A 19,793-nucleotide genomic window follows, 5' to 3' on the forward strand; every position below is an offset into this window, starting at 1 on the left:
CTTAGTACCTCAGCTAAATGTGGAATAGGGGTCGGTTCTGGATCCTCATAATCCTGTAGTTGGTCGTGGTGCTGATCGGTGGCGTTAATGATTTCGGTACTTTGGCGTCTAACCTGGATAATGCGGGCTTGTTCTATAGAAATGGGCCACAGAGGTGTAAAGCAAACGTTTGGCTGTGGGATCTGGCATTGTAGGCCTTTGTACTCGTAAGAGCGTTCCCTGGTAGAGACACAGTTCTTCCCTTGCCTCCGTAGCCTGCTCTGGCGAAATGTGTGTGGGCAGGTACTATTTCTAATATGCATCCATTCGTTCGATTAAACCCACACTCGTCTAGTTCTCCTTGTCCCACCGAGTGAGAGCACACCGTGATGTCACCCCTTTGCTTGCATCTCGTTAAGGAGATCCCATAGAGTGTGTTGTTTCTGCAGACAGCAGAAGTTGTGGTCAGATAGTACTGGAGGGAGGTATTTTCCCGTATGATCCCGATATTTTGCAGCTAATAAAGGGGAAACCGCCCCGAATCTTGTGTGACTATGGAGATCATCAGGACCAGTCTCACTCCGGCGGCTTTGCCCATTTGGCAGTCTCGGATCGCTGGGTATACTCTGGTTAGTCGCTTCAGAGTACAGTTATCCAGTGTCCCCTTTTGATTGGCCAATTGAGCCAGATGTGGGCTGTCTAGCCAGTCTCACACGTCCCGCCTTTGGATCTGATCAAGGTTGTGTCGTCGCTGTGTACGGGCTACGGTAGCATAGTGGTTACATCACTGGGCCAATAACCCAGAAGCCTGGACTAACGATCCGGAGACATGAGTTCCAATCCCACTACTGATGCAACTGTGGCCTATTAAGGGCTGCCTGACACGGACACTGATAATGCTGTCTAAGAAGTAGGCAAATAATTGTTATCCCTCTTTCAGTTCAGTGATTGGGAAACACCGACAGCGGTAAAATAGAGTGGGGGACCAAAGGGTTGCTCACCATGTTTTACGCTGATGACCGCCAGGGACTTATAGACAAAATGAGAAAGGACGGACAGGGTCCGTCTCAGGAGCCACCAATTCAGAAAGAATGGTGGCAGAAAAAAAACGGAAAAGGGCAACAAAAGCTGGTATAATTATAGCACTGCAGGTATTAAAAAACAAAGAACTTACTAAACTAAGAATAGAAGAACTTAAGAAATTCAGAGAGGAAATTAATAAATTAAAGGAAATGTTAGGGGAACGTAGAAATGGAAGATTTGGAGGGGGCTACATGGAAGAAAACAAGGATGTGTCCCGCCATATAGAGAAGTCGGGGCGACAGCGCTAGAATGCTCATCAAGTGATGAGGAGGAACAGGCACCTCTGGCGCCTATCAGGACCTCGCTAAATCACCAGGGCAATGTAAAGACAACATATACAGCCTTCACCCCATTAGAGAAACAAGGAATTATCAAGGACTTAACTCCTTTAAAGGCTCGTCACAGAAATATAGATTTCTGGGGCCAGTTAAAGGAGATCTCAGAAATACATAACATGCATGAGCAAGATGTACAACAAATCGTACACGAAATAGGTGGAATACCTTGACAGATGCTCAAAAGAATAGAGGATGGATTCCCGCATATAACGCTCTGCCTGACATAAGACAGCCGGTGTTAGAAGGTTTTATCCTGGCTGTTCAGACACCTTAGGGAAAGCCTGTGCCAAATTGGGGACCCATAATGTTAGTTAAACAAAAGAAAAATGAGAACAGTAATGAATATGGAGAAGACTGTGAATGGCGTATCAGGAATACTCAGGACAGCCAGCGCCAAACGACAGCACGGCATTTAGGTAAGTGTTTAAACGCGGGTGGTCCACAGAGCACCAGCAAATCCTAATAATGGGGGTGATAGCCATCGACACATAAGACTGCTTGATCACCTGGTAATGTCAAGTGGACAGTGATTGTAATGCAAAACAGATAAAAATGGAATTGTCCACAGCTACAACCCCTGGGGGCCAGATTAAACGAGAGCCTCCAGTCAGTTATGGTTGCGGGTAAGTGGAACACATAAAAAAGGAATGTAGACAGCAACAACCCACCCGGCTGCCAGTTCAATGTACTAATAGCCAACGGATTTTGGTCCATACGCCAGGCAAAAGAACACCAGGATAAATTTGCCTTTCTGGACACGGGTCCCACAAGGGTTCCACAATAGCCCGGCGATATTTCACCAGAATATGAGTCGAATCATAGAGAAGTTGGTCTGACACTGTAGAGAAGCACAATACTGCAGTATGTAGACGACCTGCTGACTGCCTCAGAGGAAGATGGGGGGCACACAGGATCCTGGAAGTCTTACAAGAAGCAGGGTTTAAGGTGCAGCCCAAGAAGGCACAGATTAGATAAACCACAATGCAGTACCTGGGACACGAGATGTTCCAAGGAACTCAGACAATGTCGAATGACAAGAAAGAAGCCGTTAGAATTATGCCTGACCAAAGAGAGCCCAGGGAGTACGCAACATACTCGGCCTCTCTAATTACTGCAGGAACATTATACCTAACTTTGCGGCAATCGCAGAAGCCATGCAGAGACTGGTAAAAGGGGGGAAACCGTCTCTAGAGACCATAGAATGGGGTCCCGAGCAGGAGGTGGCACATGGACATCTGAAGGAAGGCTTAATGTCCGCCCCAGGATTGGGACTCCCGAATATGGACCTCCCTTTCGACATATACTGTGAGAACCAAGAAGGCTTTTATGGAGCCGTGGTGACACAAATGCATGGGGACAGAATGAGATGCGTAGCTTTCTATTCAACCCAACAATCAGCAGTAGCCGCGGGTCTATCGAGATTGTACCACATGGGCAGTCTAGGTCAGTGAACCTGTCGTCATGACAGGTGAGATTGTCCTACACACAATACACACTCTGGTGGAAATGTTGAATACTGGAAAGCTCTGGGCCATCTCCATCATCCGCCGAGCAAAGTGGGGAAAAAGCCTTTTTACCACATGATGAATCAGTAAAGATAGTCAGAGACACCGAGGAGAACTCGGCGGAAGGAATCATGTCCAGGAGAGAACCCCACGAGTGCAGTGCACCAGAATGGGAGGATTGCTTAGGAAACTTGAGCGAGGTAGCCCTCGAGAATCCGGACGTCACGTTATATGTGGACGGAGTCTCGACGGTACGTAGATGGCCACCCCTGTACGGGATGGGCAGTAGTAGACCAACATCTACAGGTAGTGATGCAAGGAGCATTGGACGGAAACCTCTCAGCTCAGGTGGCCGAATTGACCACGCTGACCGAGGCACTGTTGTTATTAGAAGGGAAAACGGTAAACATATATACAGATAGTAGATATGCCTTTGGGGTGATACATGACTATATGGCCGCCTGGGGGAGACGAGGATTCATCACCTCAAGCGGGGAGGCTAGCAAACATGATGACCAAATAAAATGTCAGTTGGATACTGCAAGTAAACACACCAAAACGACGGTGATTAAGGTGAAAGCCCAGGAAGAATTGATAGACGAGATTCAGCGAGGAAATGAATCCACAGATAACGTCGACCGCGAGGTGGTCACATCTGCAGAAGCAGAAATAGAATCAGTCTGCAGTATTACCACAGAGGAAGACATAAATATAGTAACATTTCACACAGACATGAGTAATGGGGAAAAGGCAGAATGGAAAAGGAAGGGAGAAATGCTAGGCCCGGACTCCGTATGAAGAAAGGATGGAAAGGTATTAGCCCCTCCTGCATAAAGAAGATGCTCAAGGAACTACACCATGGCATTAATCACGCCTGGCTTCACGCTATGATAAGAAATACCTCCCGAGATTAGTGGTGGCCAGGAATGGAGCACGACATTGCTAAGTATTGTCAGCAATGCATTACATGCGCCCACCATAACCCAGAAAGGACATAAAAATAAACATGGCCCATCAGTCACGCCCACGAGGATCACGGAAGAATATATAAATTGATTTTACAGCGCCACTGCCAAACTCTCGAGGAAGAAAATACTGTCCATTGATAATAGATTTGTTCACACGCTGGGTGGAAGTATTTGCTACCCGAAACTCTACAGCGACAACTGTAGCAAGAATAATCGCAGAAGAGGTAATTCCCCGCTAGGGAACACCCACTCAAATCGACTCTGATCAAGGAACCCATTTCACGGGCCAAGTAGTAAAGTTATTGTGCACCACATTAGGCATCAAACATGAATTACACATCATTCACCATCCCCAGAGTTCTGGGGTGGTGGAACGGAAGAACCACACTATAAAGACAGACCTGGCCAAGGGCATCCAGGAGATTAGACAGGCCTGGCCTGAACTGTTACCTGCCATATTAATGAGGCTGAGAGCAACTCAGAACCGCACAATGGGTTTAACCCCATTCGAACTCATGCCAGGTAGGGCCATGAGGCTAACCGAGGGAGTAATTACAGAGGGAGTGGACCTGGGTCTATTAAGGGACCGCAGTCTAAGATATGTACTGGAACTGAGTAAACAGTTAAAAGACATGAGACATAAAATCAGGTAATTGCAGGTTGATAGGGACCAGGATGGGGATTTAGAATTACGGCAGACGTGCCATAGATAAGAGAAAAGATAATGGTAAAAGGGTTACCAGGCCGAACAGGATTTGTCGCGCGGTGCTCCAACCAATATGAGGTACTCATAATTGGCGACACGTGTGCATGTGTAGATATTAAGGGCGTCAGGCGATGGAAACATTGGTCCCAGTTGAAAAGATACACTGACATGTAATGGAGAGCCCAAGGACTTCCACACCTTTTCCTATTGACAGGTTGACCTGCAGGATCGTGGTTCTGATAATACTTTGGACCCACAGATCAGAACACCTTCTGAGAAATCGGCATCCAGAGGATCAGGGAGACTCGAATTACCAACAGGTCCTCATGGGAGACGGAATTAATCTGACTGGCATATTCCGGCGAGAGGGCGCAGAGACTCCCCTCGGATCAGGCCGAACGTTTTGCGGGTGTAATCGAACCAATCCACAATATCGGGTGTCGCAATAGGGTACAATAGGACCTTGTGCATTGAATGTGATATCAATAGAATATGGACCAAATTCCGGACCTATCCGAGATGCGTACAGATTAAGTTCAAGTATCTACCAGGGATGACACAGTTATTCGATGCCTGCAGAAACATATGGCCACGTGGTAAATATATGTGGTGCTTTTGAAAGGAGGGTAGCCACAGTGGTATCAATATAGATATCACATCAGACATCGTGAGAGATTGTGCCCCATCCCCTCAATCCATACCGATGGACCTTCGAGCGGAGGGATCTTGTGTGTGGAGGGGATCCAGTTGTATTATAATGTACACCACGAGATACTCCCGGTAATAGTCTACTTAACTGACCTGAACTTACCAGAGAAATGCGATCCCAGGGTAAGGGCCCTATATACCATAATGTTGGATATAGTGCTCAGGGAAGCTAAGCACGCCTCAGGGGCCTCCCAATACAGAGGGCACAGGGGGATCCGCCACCACAAGCGAGGATTAGTCACTGACATACTGATTGAAATAAATACTGGCACACCCTTGTAAATGCCGTGGACATCCAATTCTTGAAAGCAAGCTCAGAAAGCCTTAAGGAGACCATGCGGATTCTGCTCCAGAGTACCTGGGTGACGCCAGGACGGGAGTAGTCTTGGGACAGCAGACCTCTAAGGTATTATTACAGGTACTTACGATACTAGAGGGTCATGCTGCCACTGTTAACCATTTAATTGACAGAGAATACAAGGACGCGAGCGATGGGGTGAAACGGGAGATTTGTCACGCATATGGGGGATGAATGATAGGACAAGTCAGACATACCTGGACCAGATGCAGGCAGGCAGGGTCCCCGACTGTATCAACAGCACCCACCTAATATAGGATTGATCAGGAAAAGGGACTACTTGTGGTACTACCCAATGGATCATTATGCAATCAAAAGAAACGGAACCATCAGCGGGGTCTCATTGACTGCGTGCCTCGGGGAAGGGAGCCTAATGATCTTTCCACATCCGGTGGGACAAGGTATTAAGGATGCGGGTTCAATCAGACTATCGGATATGTGCTGGAAATATGTCCAACGGAATCTGAACCTACCCATCTTACCAGGGGAAATTGCATAGTAACAACCCAACGGATGTACGACTATGGCATAAATATCACTGACCCCAACTTCTGCTTTACACCGAGCCTAACCGTGATCACCGGGCATGCATGGAAGACGTACATTCACGCACGAAAATTGTCACCCAGAACCTAACAGACGAGATAAGAGCGGACCTGGGGCTACACGATGAACCCCTTGCAGCGCCCATCACGCATCTTCCAGAGGATCTAAAGAACCTCAGGAATCCTTTACAGAGAACATTAAACAGTATCACCTCATAAAACAAGAATTACAAGAGCTAGACAAAGAGATTGAAACTGAAATCCATAAAATCCAGTGGTACCAACAAGCCTGGAATTGGGGCTTAAATTTAAACATCCACCCTTGAATTCGCATTATCCCACATGTATTGGTGGCATTACAGGTGGTTTTGGCATTTTGCTGGTTGGTGATCGTATGCACCACTTGTTCGAAGCAAAGAAATAAAAAGAAAGCTGAAACTATAGTTAAAGAACAAGCAAAGCTACTTAAAGTTGTTATTTAGGCCTTAAAATGCAGTGGACCTCCCCACTACACAAGGGGGCGGGACATGCAAGTAAGGAAAGATAGTAGTTAGTAGTTGTCTCCTTGGTAGGTTAGCCAAGAGCCAAAATGGGAGATTGAAGTCGGATTTTAGAATTCCACTGTAGTAAGACCCTGGCAATTGCAAATTAGGTCAGCAGCAAACCCAACTGCCCCAGCAACAGCAGGTACAGGCTGTAATAACGAACATCACATAAACAGGTCCAAGAAATCGCATGAGACAAGATGTTCAGCTGAGTTGTGCGCTTCCCTGTAACTGTCATAGTCCTTGTGGTTGAGATGTACAAACCAAACAATTCAAGTGAACTTGTTAACACGATGTTTTTAGATGCAATGTTAAATGTCATGAACCTTGCGGTCGGGCCGAGCAGGTGTGTCTCTGACCGAAATATTTCAATGTAGCTGTATAATTGAAGCAATACTTTTATATCCGACGAGAGTGAGTGTGGATTGACCTGAGTAAGGACACGGCTATGTCACTCTTCCCTGCAGGTATAGGGAATAAACGATTATTTGACTCACAACAGACTTCGAGTGTGTATTCATTTGGTAAAATACATCAGCGCTATCCCACCTCCTTTCCCTTTCTACCTATCGTTCTGAAATATCAAGTAACCCTAAATATTCAGTTCCCAGCCTTGGCCACCTTGCAACCACATCTCTGTAATGTCTATCAGGTCATATCCATTTATTTTAATTTGTGCCACCACACGCCTCACGGTAATACTCTGATAAACACCACTCCCCTCATTGTAAACAATGATATAACCTCTCCCCTCACTGTAACCAATGATCGACCCACACCCCTCACTGCAACACACTGTTATACGCCCAAACCATTCACTGCAACCCTCTGATAAACACCACTCCCCTCACTGTAACCAATGATATAACCTCTCCCCTCACTGTAACCAATGATATAACCTCTCCCCTCACTATGACCAATGATATAACCTCTCCCCTCACTGTGACCAATGATATAACCTCTCCCCTTACTGTACTGTAATCAATGATATACCCACACCCCTCACTGAACACACTGTTATCCGCCCAAACCACTCAATGCAACACTCTGATAAACACCGCACCCCTCACTGCAACACACTGGTATACACCCAAACCACTCACAGCAAAACTCTTCTAAACACCATACCCGTCACTGTAACATACTGATATAGCTTTACCCCTCACTGTAACACTCTGATATACCCACACCCCTCACTGTAACATACTGATATAGCTATACCCCTCACTCTAACATTTTGATATGGCCACAACCCTCACTGTAACACAGGTAAATACCAAACCCCTCACTGTGACACATTGACATGCACCAACACCCTCACTGTAAAACTCTGATACACACCACACCCTTTATTATAACACTGATATAACCCACACCCCTCTCTGTAATACAATGATATATCCTACACCGCTCAAAAAGGCGGGTAAAAGGCCCCGGTTGCATGCCGCAATCATTGTGCGGTGCGCCAGAGCCCCTATCTTCGTGCGGTGGATCAGATCAACCATCTTAGTGCGGGACCCCAGAGCCGCCATCTTAGTGTGAGGAGCAAGAGCTACCATCTTTGTGTGGGGGCGCCAGAGCCGCCGTCTTAATATGGGTCCACAGAACCGCCATCTTAAGGTAGGGCGTCAGAGTCGCCATCTTCGTGTGGGGACCAAGATCAGCCATATTCGGGCGCGTATCCAGAGCCGCAATCTAAGTGCAAGACCCCAGAGCTGTCATCTTAGAGCAGGTCTCCAGTGGGACCATCTGAGAATAGAAGACCAGTGGCCATCATGTGTGGTGAGCCAGAGCCACCTTCATAATATGGAAAGCATGAGCCGCCATCTTTGTGCGGGGCGTCAGGAGCCTCATCCTGTGCGGGGACCAGAGTCGCCAACTTTGTGCCTGGACCAAGAGCTGGGATCTTATTTCAGGGACCAAGACCCGCCATCTTATAGCAGGGACGTAGAGCCACGATAATAGTGTGGGACCGCAACGCCGCCATCTTAGTGCAGGGCCTCAGATTCGCCATTTTAGTGCTGGACCCAACAGCCGCAATTGTAATGCAGGACCCCAAAGCCACAATCATAGTGCAGGACACCAGAGCCGCCATCTTAGTGCAGGGGAGATAGTCTCGCTTACAATACCAAGCCGTTGGGAGTCGGAGGGTGCAAATTCTGCGCTTCTGCTCATCGTTTAATTTTTTTCACAATCAGAGTAAAGGGATATTTCCCCATATTCTTCAACTGCTCTCTGAACTTAGTCTGTGTCACGGCATAAGTACCGGTGTTTGTGCAGCAACTCAGCTGCTGCAGCCCGAATCCCACTTCCTGTACATAACCAGGTAGAAATACAGACCGATACCCCATCCACCACATTCGGATCGATATACAATACACCATAAACACAGCCCATAACAGGATGAAATTCCCCGAGATAACAAACAGTACAATGATGGATTTCCTGCGGCTCTCCATCTCTGGGTCTCTTGAATTCTCACCACTGCTGGGACCCCGGAGTCTCCTGCGGGCTCTGCTGGCCACTAAAATGTGTCTAACAGTGACAGCATTGAGCAGCACAATCACAACAAATGGGAGACATGGAGTGAGGATTTAATGAAGAAACTCGACTGGTGAGTCCTTAACTGCCCATGTTACATCACAAAACCAGGGGTTGTTCATGAGCGAATACCGATTTGTCAACATAAAATATCAGAAAATGTCTTTTAATCCGCTCAACACACTCACTATTCCGAGAACCAGAGCCGCCGTTTTCTCTGTGCAATATTTAGTTTTCAGTTTGTGGCAACAAATTACCACAAATCGATCAAAGGTAAAACTTACAGTGAACCAGACAGAACAGTCTGTGTCTGCAAACAGCAGGATGGCATGGATATTACACACAGGGAGGTCATACAGGAAACGAAGCTGATCCCAATAAACAATCGGCATGTGCCTCAATACCAGGTCGAGGATAACAAGCAGTAGATCCGCCGCTGCCCTGGCCACCAGGTAGCGAGTGACACATTTGGAGAGACCGCACTTTCCCCGAGACAGGATCACAATCGTCACTACGTTCGCTGTGAGGAAGGGAAATAAACAGATAAATTATACATCAGGCTGGGAGCAAGAGTAGCAGTTTGATGGAATTTGCGGTGAAATCTGCAAGTCATTAAATTATATAATCTAATTCGATTACCGGTGGAGCAGAATGCAGGATTTAGTGCTCCAATAATTGGGAATATATTGTGAAATCAATAAATGAAATAGTGATAAATACAACAGAAAGTAACAGATGGTTGATCAACGAGAGATTAAATGATAGATCTCGCTTTAACCCCAGCAGACCAAAGAACCACCCGAGGTACCAGTGACAAAAAGGACCAGAACCTCTCAGGAAGCCGTCGTGTCCCGGGATCAGTCAGCATTCAGAGCTGTGCAATTCGCTTCTGTGCCATTATGTTAGGGAGGATGTCAACCCGCTTGGATTCGTGCTCCTGGTTAGAATATCCATTATATTTAGAATTGAAAATGAATGTAACAGCAAAATACATAAACTGCAACTTTGCCATGCGATGATTACAGACAATTGTATTTAAAGTGTACGGATGTAATATGCAACTGCAAAGGTAACAAATACAAGTTAACTGTAGTTATTAGTATAACTCGTCTATAAGATGTGTGTTATAGCTCAGTTTTCTGCCATTTTTATTGAAATACACAAATTGCAGCTCATTGAAAGGAAGTTATTACAAATAAAATTGCAAAGAATAGACACAATTAAAATAAGTAGTCATGATTGACCAGGTGATGTCCCACTAAATGCATTTATTAGCATCGAAACCAGGCGAATTATCCCACAGGCAAAGAGCCACCGAATGTGTTTGTAAATTATATGAAAACAAATGGAAGGGAAATATCGTCGTACTTTTTCACCTGTTGGTTTCCATTCGTATAGAAAATATTCGTCGAGAAAATATGAAAGGATTTTCTTATTCTCACTAATTCAGTTACCATCAGCTGGGATTTTTTATCATGAAATACAGCAGGAGGTGATAGAGAATCACTCTGAACTATGCCAGGTGGACATGGGATCCAATTGTAAATTCAAAACAAAGATGGGAAATAAATGTATTGAAATCTGACAGAATGAACATTTGGTTAGAATAAAACGATCCTTGTAATCCTGTTTCAACAATCAGAAGCAATGTGACTAATGCAGAACTGGAGATGGTGATAAAGGAGACACTGAGTGGAACTGAATGATGAGCGGGTATTTCAGACATTTGAAGAAGTGTTATAAACTGCTAGGATTTGATCCTGACTCTGTGCAAGTAACCATGCCGAGCATTAGGCGAAAACAACAGGAAAATAGTGCGGGTGCTGGAAATTTGAAATGAAAACAGAAAATGTTGGAAATAATCAGCATGTCAGGCAGAAATGTGGTAGAGAGAAACAGAGTTAACATTTTAGGTCGATGCCCTTTCGCCATCAAGTGAAAAATATACTAAGGCAATACAAAATTCTCTTTATCTGGTACCAATAATCCGTGGAGATAGCAGACTGAAATTCGATTGTGCATTAAGAAATGTATGTTTGTTGCAAATTATGCATTAATTCTTTAAGTGCTAGCCATTGCTTGTCCACAGTCATAACTTTTAATGTAGTTTCAAATCTATCTTAGCCAAGTCTCCCCCCATACGTACAGATTTGTTTAGATTTAAGATCCTAGTTTCGGACTTAACTAAATCACTTTCAAACTTAATATAAAATTCTATTATATTATGATCACTCTTCTCAAAAGACCACTTTTTTTACATGGTTATTAATTAAACTTTTTTCGTTGCACAATACTAAGGATAGACCGAGTAATTACAGGTCAGTCAGCTTAACCTCAGTGGTGGAAAATTTATTGAAAACCATCCTAAAGGAGGGGATAAACCTTTATTTATAAAGACAAGGTTAAATTAAGGACAGTCAGCACGGATTTGTTAAAGGAAGATCGTGCCTGACTAAACTGATTGAATTTTTCAATGAGTTAACCAGGAGGGTCGATGAGGGCGAAGCGTATAATATAGCGTATACGGATTCTAGCAAAGCTTTTGATAAGCTCCCATATGGAAGACTTGCCACAAAACTAAAAGCCATGGAATCCAGGGCAAAGTGGCAAGTTGGATCCAAAATTGGCTCAGAGGCAGGAAGCAAAGAGTAATGGTTGATGGGTGTTTTTGTGACTGGAAAGATGTTTCCAGTGGGTTTCCGCATGGCTCAGAACTTGGTCCCTTGTTTTTTGTGATCTACATCAATGATCTAGACTTGAATGTAGGGGGTCTGATTAAGAAGTTTGCAGATGACACTAAAATCGGCTGTGTGGTTGATAATGAAGAAGAAAGCTGCGGAATGCAGGAAGATATCAAACATCTGGTCAGGTGGGCAGAACAGTGGCAAATGGAATTTAATCAAGAGAAATGTAAGGTAATGCATTTTGGGAGGCCTAACAAGGAAAGGGAATACACATTAAATGGCAGGATAATGAGAAATATAGAGGAACAAAGGGACCTTGGAGTGCACGTCCACAGATCCCTGAAAGTAGCAGGCCAGGTAGGTAAGGTGGTTTTAAGGCATATGGAATGCTTGCCTTTATTAGCCGAGGCATAGAATACAAGAGCAGGGGGATTATGCTTGAACTGTACAAAACATTGGTTAGGCCACAACTGGAGTACTGCGTGCAGTTCTGGTCACCACATTACAGGAAGGACGTGATTGTACTGGCGAGGGTTCAGAGAGGATTTACGAGGATGTTGCCGGGAGTGGAGAATCTAAACTATGAGGAGAGATTGGATAGGATGAATTTGTTTTCATTGAAACAGAGGAGGCTGAGTGGAGACCGCATTGAGGTCTATACAATTATGAGGGGCCCGCCAACACTCTAATGAAGAAATTCCACTCAGATCCCCTCTAAACCTTCTACCAATGACTTTAAATTTATGCCCCCTGGTTGTAGACACCCTCTGCTAAGGGAGGGCGGGGGTACCTGGAACTCACTGCCTGAAAGGATGCTCGAGACAGAAACACTCACCATATTTAAAAAGTACTTGGATGTGCTTTTGGATGTGCGCCCAAAGTGCCGTAACCTACAGGGTTGGACCTAGAACTGGAAAGTGCAATTAAGCTCGATAGCCTCTTTTTGGCCAGCATGGACACGATGGTCCGAAATGGCCTCCTTCCATGCTCTATGATTATATCTGAAATAGCCTGTACTCTAGGTCGTTCCACAAAATACTAATCATGATCTATAAAATTATGAGGGGGATGACTCAGAAAAGAGTAAATTTAAAACCAGCAAGAGAAATGTCAAGGCTCTGGAGTACAGCAGAGTTTGGGGTAAATTTACGGAGAGTAGTTCAGGAAGGGACAAATACAGTAATAAAGGTAATAGGGCACATCTGTCTAAGATGACAGCAGGGAAATATAGAAAAAAGTCAAAACCTAAAGGCATTATATCTGAATGTGCGAAGCATTTGCAATAAAATAGATTAAATAATAGCGGATATTTAAATTACTGAAAATGTGGTTTGCCTAGTCTATATGTAGATTAATGTCCCCCATAATTACTGTATTACTATTGTTATATGCACCTCTAATTCTCTGATTTACATTCAGCCTTCCATTAACACTACTGTTTGGGGGCCTATAAAAAAACTCCCACCAATGTTTTCTGCCCCAGCTGTTTCTTACCTCCACTAAAACGTATTCTACTTTTTGATTTTCCGAGCGAAGAAAGATTCTTTCTCTCGACTGTCTTTATCCCATCTTTTATTATCAGGGCCACCTCTCCTCCTTTTCCATTTTGCCTATCTCTTCTAAAAGTTAAGTATCCAGCTATATTTATTTTCCAACCTTGGCCATTTTGCAACCACGACTCTATAATGGCTATTAGATCAAACCTATTAATTTATATATCCGCTATTAATTCATCTATTTTGTTGCGAATGCTTCGCGCATTCAGATATAGTGTCTTTAGGTTTTGTCTTTTTTCTATGTTTCCCTGCAGTCATCTGAGTCAGATAGAATATGTCCTAATACCTTTGGTACTCTTTGTGTCCCTTGCTGAACTACTCTGCTTAATTTTACCCTAAACACTACTCTGCTCCAGAGCCTTGCTGATTTTAAATTTACTCTTTTCTGAGTCCTCCGCCTTATTTAGTTTGAAGCCCTGTCATCTGCCTTAGTTATTCGATTCTCCAGGGTACTGGCTCCAGCCCGGTTCAAGTGAAGCCCGTCTCCTTCTCCGGTACTGGTGCCAGGGCCACATGTAGCAAAACCCCTGTCTCCCACACTTCTCTTTGAGCCACGCATTTAACTTTCTGATCTGCTTATCGCTATACCAATTGGCGCGTGGCTCAGGTAACAATCCTAGATTATTAACTTTGAGGTTCTACTCTTTAATTTGAACCCCAGCTCCTCAAACTCTTTCAGCAGAACCTCATTCCAAGTTCTACCTGTCGTTGTTTCCTACATGAACCACGATAACTGGATACTCCCCTACCCATTGCATGTTCTTCTCCAGCCGCGAGGCGACGTCTTTAACTCTGGCAAAGAACATGACCTTCAAAACTACCAGTCACGGCTGCAGAGAAGAGTACTGATTATACTATCCCCTCCCGCAATTACATTCCCTTTCACTCCACCCATTTGAATGACGTCCGACATCATGGTGCCATGGTCAACCTGTTCATCCATCGTGCAGGCATTTCCCTTATCCACACAGGCAGCAACAACCACGTACCTGTTGAACAAGGGCAAAGGTAAAGGCTCCTCCAACTCTGCACATGTGGTTCCCTTATCTGCCTGATTTGTAGCAACAACCTCCTGCCCGTGACCACCAACCGTACCTGCACCACTACCTAACCAAAGGGATGTGCCAGCCTCCTGGAACAAAGTATCCAGGTAACTCACCTCCTTCCTGATGCCCCGCAATGTCTCCACCTCAGACTCCAGCTCAGCAACTCTGGGCTAAAGATCATCAAGATGCAGGCACAGAGTGCAAACGTGGCTGTCCGGGATCACAATGCTTGCTGGAAACTCCCAAATGTTGCAGTTCCGGCACACCACCTACATTGCCATCTCTACATGGCCTTGTTCTATTTAATTAAATGTAATTAAATTGGTATTTAAGTAACTTAATTTAAAGTTTAGTTCACTGACTTCTTAATTTCTCTGTATAAAGTAACGGGTAATGAAATTAAATATCTGCCTGTAACACAAAGCCCTACAAACACTGTGGGCAAAAAGTTGCACCTCGTCCTCGTCTCCAACTCCCCACTCTTTTCAAATTTCCAAGTAAACCACTCTTTAATTCCACTCTGTGCAGACCAGCCTTGTAATGTCAGCCTTACTAGCAACGCCCATATCCGGAGGACAAACATAAAAAATTACAAAATGGGAATAAAAGCAATGATTTTGCAATTCATTGGTTGAAACCAGGCGAAGCCTGTAATCAGAGTGGGGCAGCATGCTCTGCTAAAGAAATTGTTAACACAACTTTATTCACCAATTCTATGGTTGATACTGCTCATATTTTCCAGATTTTTCTTTCCCTTCAAGATGCGTTTGATAAATACCACACAATGCCAAAATTGAAGCGCATGCGATTAAATGGGCAGTGCCGACATGGTTCAGAAATTGGCTAAGAGACTGAAAGCAGAGAGCAGTGGTAAACGGTTCTTTTTCAGACAAGAGGGACGTATGCAGTGGCGTTCCACAGGAGTCGTTGTTCGGACCACTGCCCTTTTGGTATGTATTAAAACTATGGAATTGAATGTAAAGGCATAATTTCAAAGTTCTTGAAGGCACGAAACTCGGAAATGTTACAAAATAATGAGAAGTATACAGTTTAATTCATAAAATTGTGATGTAATACACTTTGGTAGAATTATGGGCAGAGGCAATATGAATTAGAGGGTATCAATTCAAAGCGGATGCACGATCAGAGAGACCTGCGGTGTACTTACACAAATCTTTCAACTTGGCAGAACAAGTTGCGACCGTTATTACTAAAGCATACATAGTCCTTGGCTTTCCAAACAGAAACATCAGCCCTGAATTCACGGCGCCTCCGGGCTCCCGCGGGGACAATGCAATTCCAGGTTTAGGTCTGTGATCAGTCAATAATCCTCTGACAGATAGCACACATCTGGAAGTAAAGCATTTCCACGAGTGGTAATTTGGGCTATTTGTCCAACTTCTGCGCAGCAAATGTCCGTGAAATTCTTCGAATGATAAAAGCAGGCAAAAAGCAGGCTTTTATTAGCATGAGAAAAATTAAAGACAGAAGAAGACATTTTTAAATAATCCAAACATTTAAAATTTGGTTGAATAAGGTAAGTTTATTATATGCTCTTTAACATATGTACATTTATTTTCAATTGAAAGAAAACGTAATTAAATAATTAAATAAATTCAATTTTGATTAATTTTACATACGTGTTTTCTAAAAAATGGATATTTGAAGTGTGTTTTGGGGATATTCCCTTTCATACTTAGGGTGACATACGGAACTTACCACAAATATGACAGGGACTACCCTACTTTGATTGGTTATACCAGGACATATATGAAGCACATATCTTCCTGGAATATGTCGACCTCAACATAGGCCTTCAGGTAGAACCCCAGGACCGAAGGTTTCCGAACCACCCAGACCACCAGGAAAGTTACTGCAATTTTTTTAGGTCGGTGGTCACCAAAATTTTGGAGCCATAGAGTAACAAAACCCAGGAAGAAATGCTAACGTTTTCTAAACCATTGGTCAAGGTCCAGTGGGAATACTGTGTCCAATTCTGAGCACCACACTATTGCAAGGTAGTCAACGATTAAGGAAGATGCAGAGGAGGTTGATTAGAATAGTACCAGGGATCTGAGACTACAGTTCCTTGGAGAGACTGGAGAAGCTGTGTTTGTACTCCTTAGAGCAGCGGATGTTAAGGGGAGATTTACCACAATGGTACAAGGGTTTGGAGACTACAGTTACGTGGAGAGACTGTAGAAGCTGTGTTTCAACCCTTTAGAGCAGCGAATGTTAAGGGGAGATTTACCAGAATTGTACCAGGGATGAGGGACTTCAGTGACCTGGGGAGACTGGAGAATCTGGGATTTTTATCTTTCGAGCAGAGAAAGTTAATGAGACATTGACCAGAATGGTACCAGCGATGAGCGATTTCAGTTAAGTGGAGAGAGTGGAGAAGCCGGGGTTGTTCTCCTTAGAGCAGAGAAAGTTAATGGAACATTGACCAGATTGGTACCAGGGATGAGGGGCTTCAGTGACATGTAGAGAGTGGAGAAGCCGGGGTTGTTCTCCTTAGAGCAGAGAAAGTTAATGGAACATTGACCAGAATGGTACCAGGGATGAGCGACTTCAGTTAAGTGGAGAGAGTGGAGAAGCTGGGTTTGTGCAATTCGGAGAAGTGACAGTTAAGTGGAGATTTAATATAGATGTTTAACCTCAGATAGTTACAATCTATGGATGACGGGACTGAGTTTGCCAACGATACTAAGCAAGTGGGAAGGTAAGCAGTGAAGAGGGCACAACGAGCCTGCAAAGGGTTATTGACTGATCAAGTGAGTTTACAGCTGGAGTATAATGTTCGGAAATATAATTCACTTTGGGAGGAAGAATAAACAAAACAGAATATTTTTAAATGATAAGAAACGATTAAGTGCTGGTGTTCAGAAAGATTTAACGATACTTGTACAGGAAACACAGAGGGGATGAAATTGGTGAATTTAAGGTGGAAATTTTTATTATTGGAGAAACCTTAGAACCCGGATAGATGGATTTTCAAATTGTGGCATATAAGGAGTTTTCACCACAGGAGTGAGGGTGGGGATCGGTAAATGAGGCACTAATGGCCTCAGCTTGGCATTTCCAGGGTGCAGCCATGTGACTCCAGCTCCAGGCCTGTGCACATCCTGACGTGCACGCACTGCAACGCGCAGTCAAGAGAGGCTTCCAGACCAGGATCTCGCGTGGTGGCACCAGCTTCAGGTAGGTGGGCATCATTTTTCTAAAATCTATTCGAACGCCTGCTGGAAGCCGGGATTTCAGGGCCGCTCTTTTTTTTTTACCCTTTGCTGTTCTTTGCATCTTTCACATTTACCATTTTTGTATACCTTTTCCTATAGTTTTATGCTGCTCTCTATCGCTTTAGTCATACATGGCTGTTTTATTTTTGATGTGTGAAGCTCTTGACCCTTAGGTGTATTAACTGGTTCTATATCACTTTAAATACAGTTTGAAAACCTCCCAGATCTAATAGCTGGATATAGAGAATTACCGCGGAAACCAATAGCAAAAAGAAAAGAGTAGATTACAAGAAGATTTACACAGTTACAGTTTGTAGAGTTAATAGCTGGCTATAGAGACTTACGTGGAACACCTAAGCAGAAAGTAAGGCAGAGTAAATGACAAGAACAGTAATAGAGTAAAGCATGATTTACAGAATTAATAGCTGGATACAGAGACTTACCAGGGATACAAAGAGCAGCAAGGAGAGGATAGTAAATGTATTGAATAATCAAAAGTGCAACCCGTATTCGCTCTTCTAATGATAGTATATTGAAATATACAGAAAATGAGTCAATATCCGAGATGAAAATTCTATCCATTGTTGTAACATTCCATTCCACTGTTTTCAGATTCTGATCCATTGTTGTAGCATTCCAATCCATTTTTCTCCAATTCTGATCCATTGTTGTAGCCTTCCAGTCCACTCTTCTCAGATTCAAACTGACTCTCTGTTAACAGCGCACTGATCCCTGTGAACGCCAGAGGTGATGCTCTCACTGACACTATGGGATAAAACATTGAAATGAATCCCTTATTAATAGAAGAGGGAAACCCTGCACTGACACAATTAGGGTCCATGGAGACTGACATTAATTACAGTCACTGAACAAACAGGTTCAGTTAATCCGTGGAGACTTACATTAAATACAGTCCCTGGAGAAACAGCTTCAGTTAACCCCTTTCAATCCATGACTTGTTGTACCACAGTAAAGTAGAACATTTACCCGGTCCGTATGGGATGAATGAGGGTTGTTGAGTGAAAAAATGGTGGAAATAGCTTAGGCTCAGGCCAGGATCTTTCAATCTTCCTTGGATATGGAAGTGAAGCCAGAGGTCTGGAGGGTTGCAAATGTTACAGCCTGTTTTAAAATGGAGAGAATTATAAACTCTAATTACAGGCCAGTCAGCTTAAAGTCGGTGGTGGGGAAAAATCAACAGGCCATAGTCCCGAGACAAAATTATGTGTCACTTGGAAAAATATGAATTAATAAATTACAACCAGAAGAGATATTTTAAAGTCAACGTGTGTCTCGCAAACTTGATTGAGTTATTTGATGAAGTAACGGAGAGTGTTGACATGCCTAGTGCGGTTGATGTTGTGTATCTGGACTTTCAAAAGGCGTCTGATAAAGTAAGGCTTAACACAGTTGATAGGAGAACAGATAAATCTTGGGATGAATGGGGCAGTGACTGTGTGAATACAACATTGGCTAAATGACTGACATCAGAGAGCAGTGATGAACAGTTGTTTTTCACGTGGAAGGGAGGCATACCGTGGTGTCACCCACCCCAGGGTTCGATATTAGGTCCAGTGGCCATTTTATTCGAGATTGATGATCTGGACATAAGTCTAAATACATAATTTCAAAGTTTGCAGATGAAACAAAACTCAGAAATATAGTAAGCAGCGAGGAGAGTAGCAGAATTCAGGAGCAAATAGACTGGTGAAGTGTGTAGAAATGTGGCAAATAAAATTTAACAAGTGCGAAGTGATACATTTTGGGAGAATAAATGAGGAGAGGCAATATAAATGGAATGGCACAATTTTAAATGGGGTGCAGGTACAGAGGGACCTGGGTGTTTAAGTTTTCTAATCTTTGAAGGCCAAGTGATAAGATTCTAAAAAGCAAATGCAGGATCTTTGACTGTAAAAATCACTGGGTACAGTAGTATAGTGCTTATGTTACTAGACCAGTAACCCCAAAGGCTCAGACTAATGTTCCAGAGAC

The 19,793-nt window shown here is 43.8% G+C and overlaps 1 pseudogene; it reads right to left on the reverse strand.

The window, feature by feature from the left end:
- Positions 1-8,906: 8,906 nt before the first annotated feature.
- LOC139274001 (probable G-protein coupled receptor 139) lies at positions 8,907-18,467 on the reverse strand (annotated as a pseudogene).
- Positions 18,468-19,793: the final 1,326 nt, after the last annotated feature.

Source organism: Pristiophorus japonicus, chromosome 9 (assembly GCF_044704955.1).
Source record: "Pristiophorus japonicus isolate sPriJap1 chromosome 9, sPriJap1.hap1, whole genome shotgun sequence".
NCBI classification, from domain to species: domain Eukaryota; kingdom Metazoa; phylum Chordata; class Chondrichthyes; family Pristiophoridae; genus Pristiophorus; species Pristiophorus japonicus.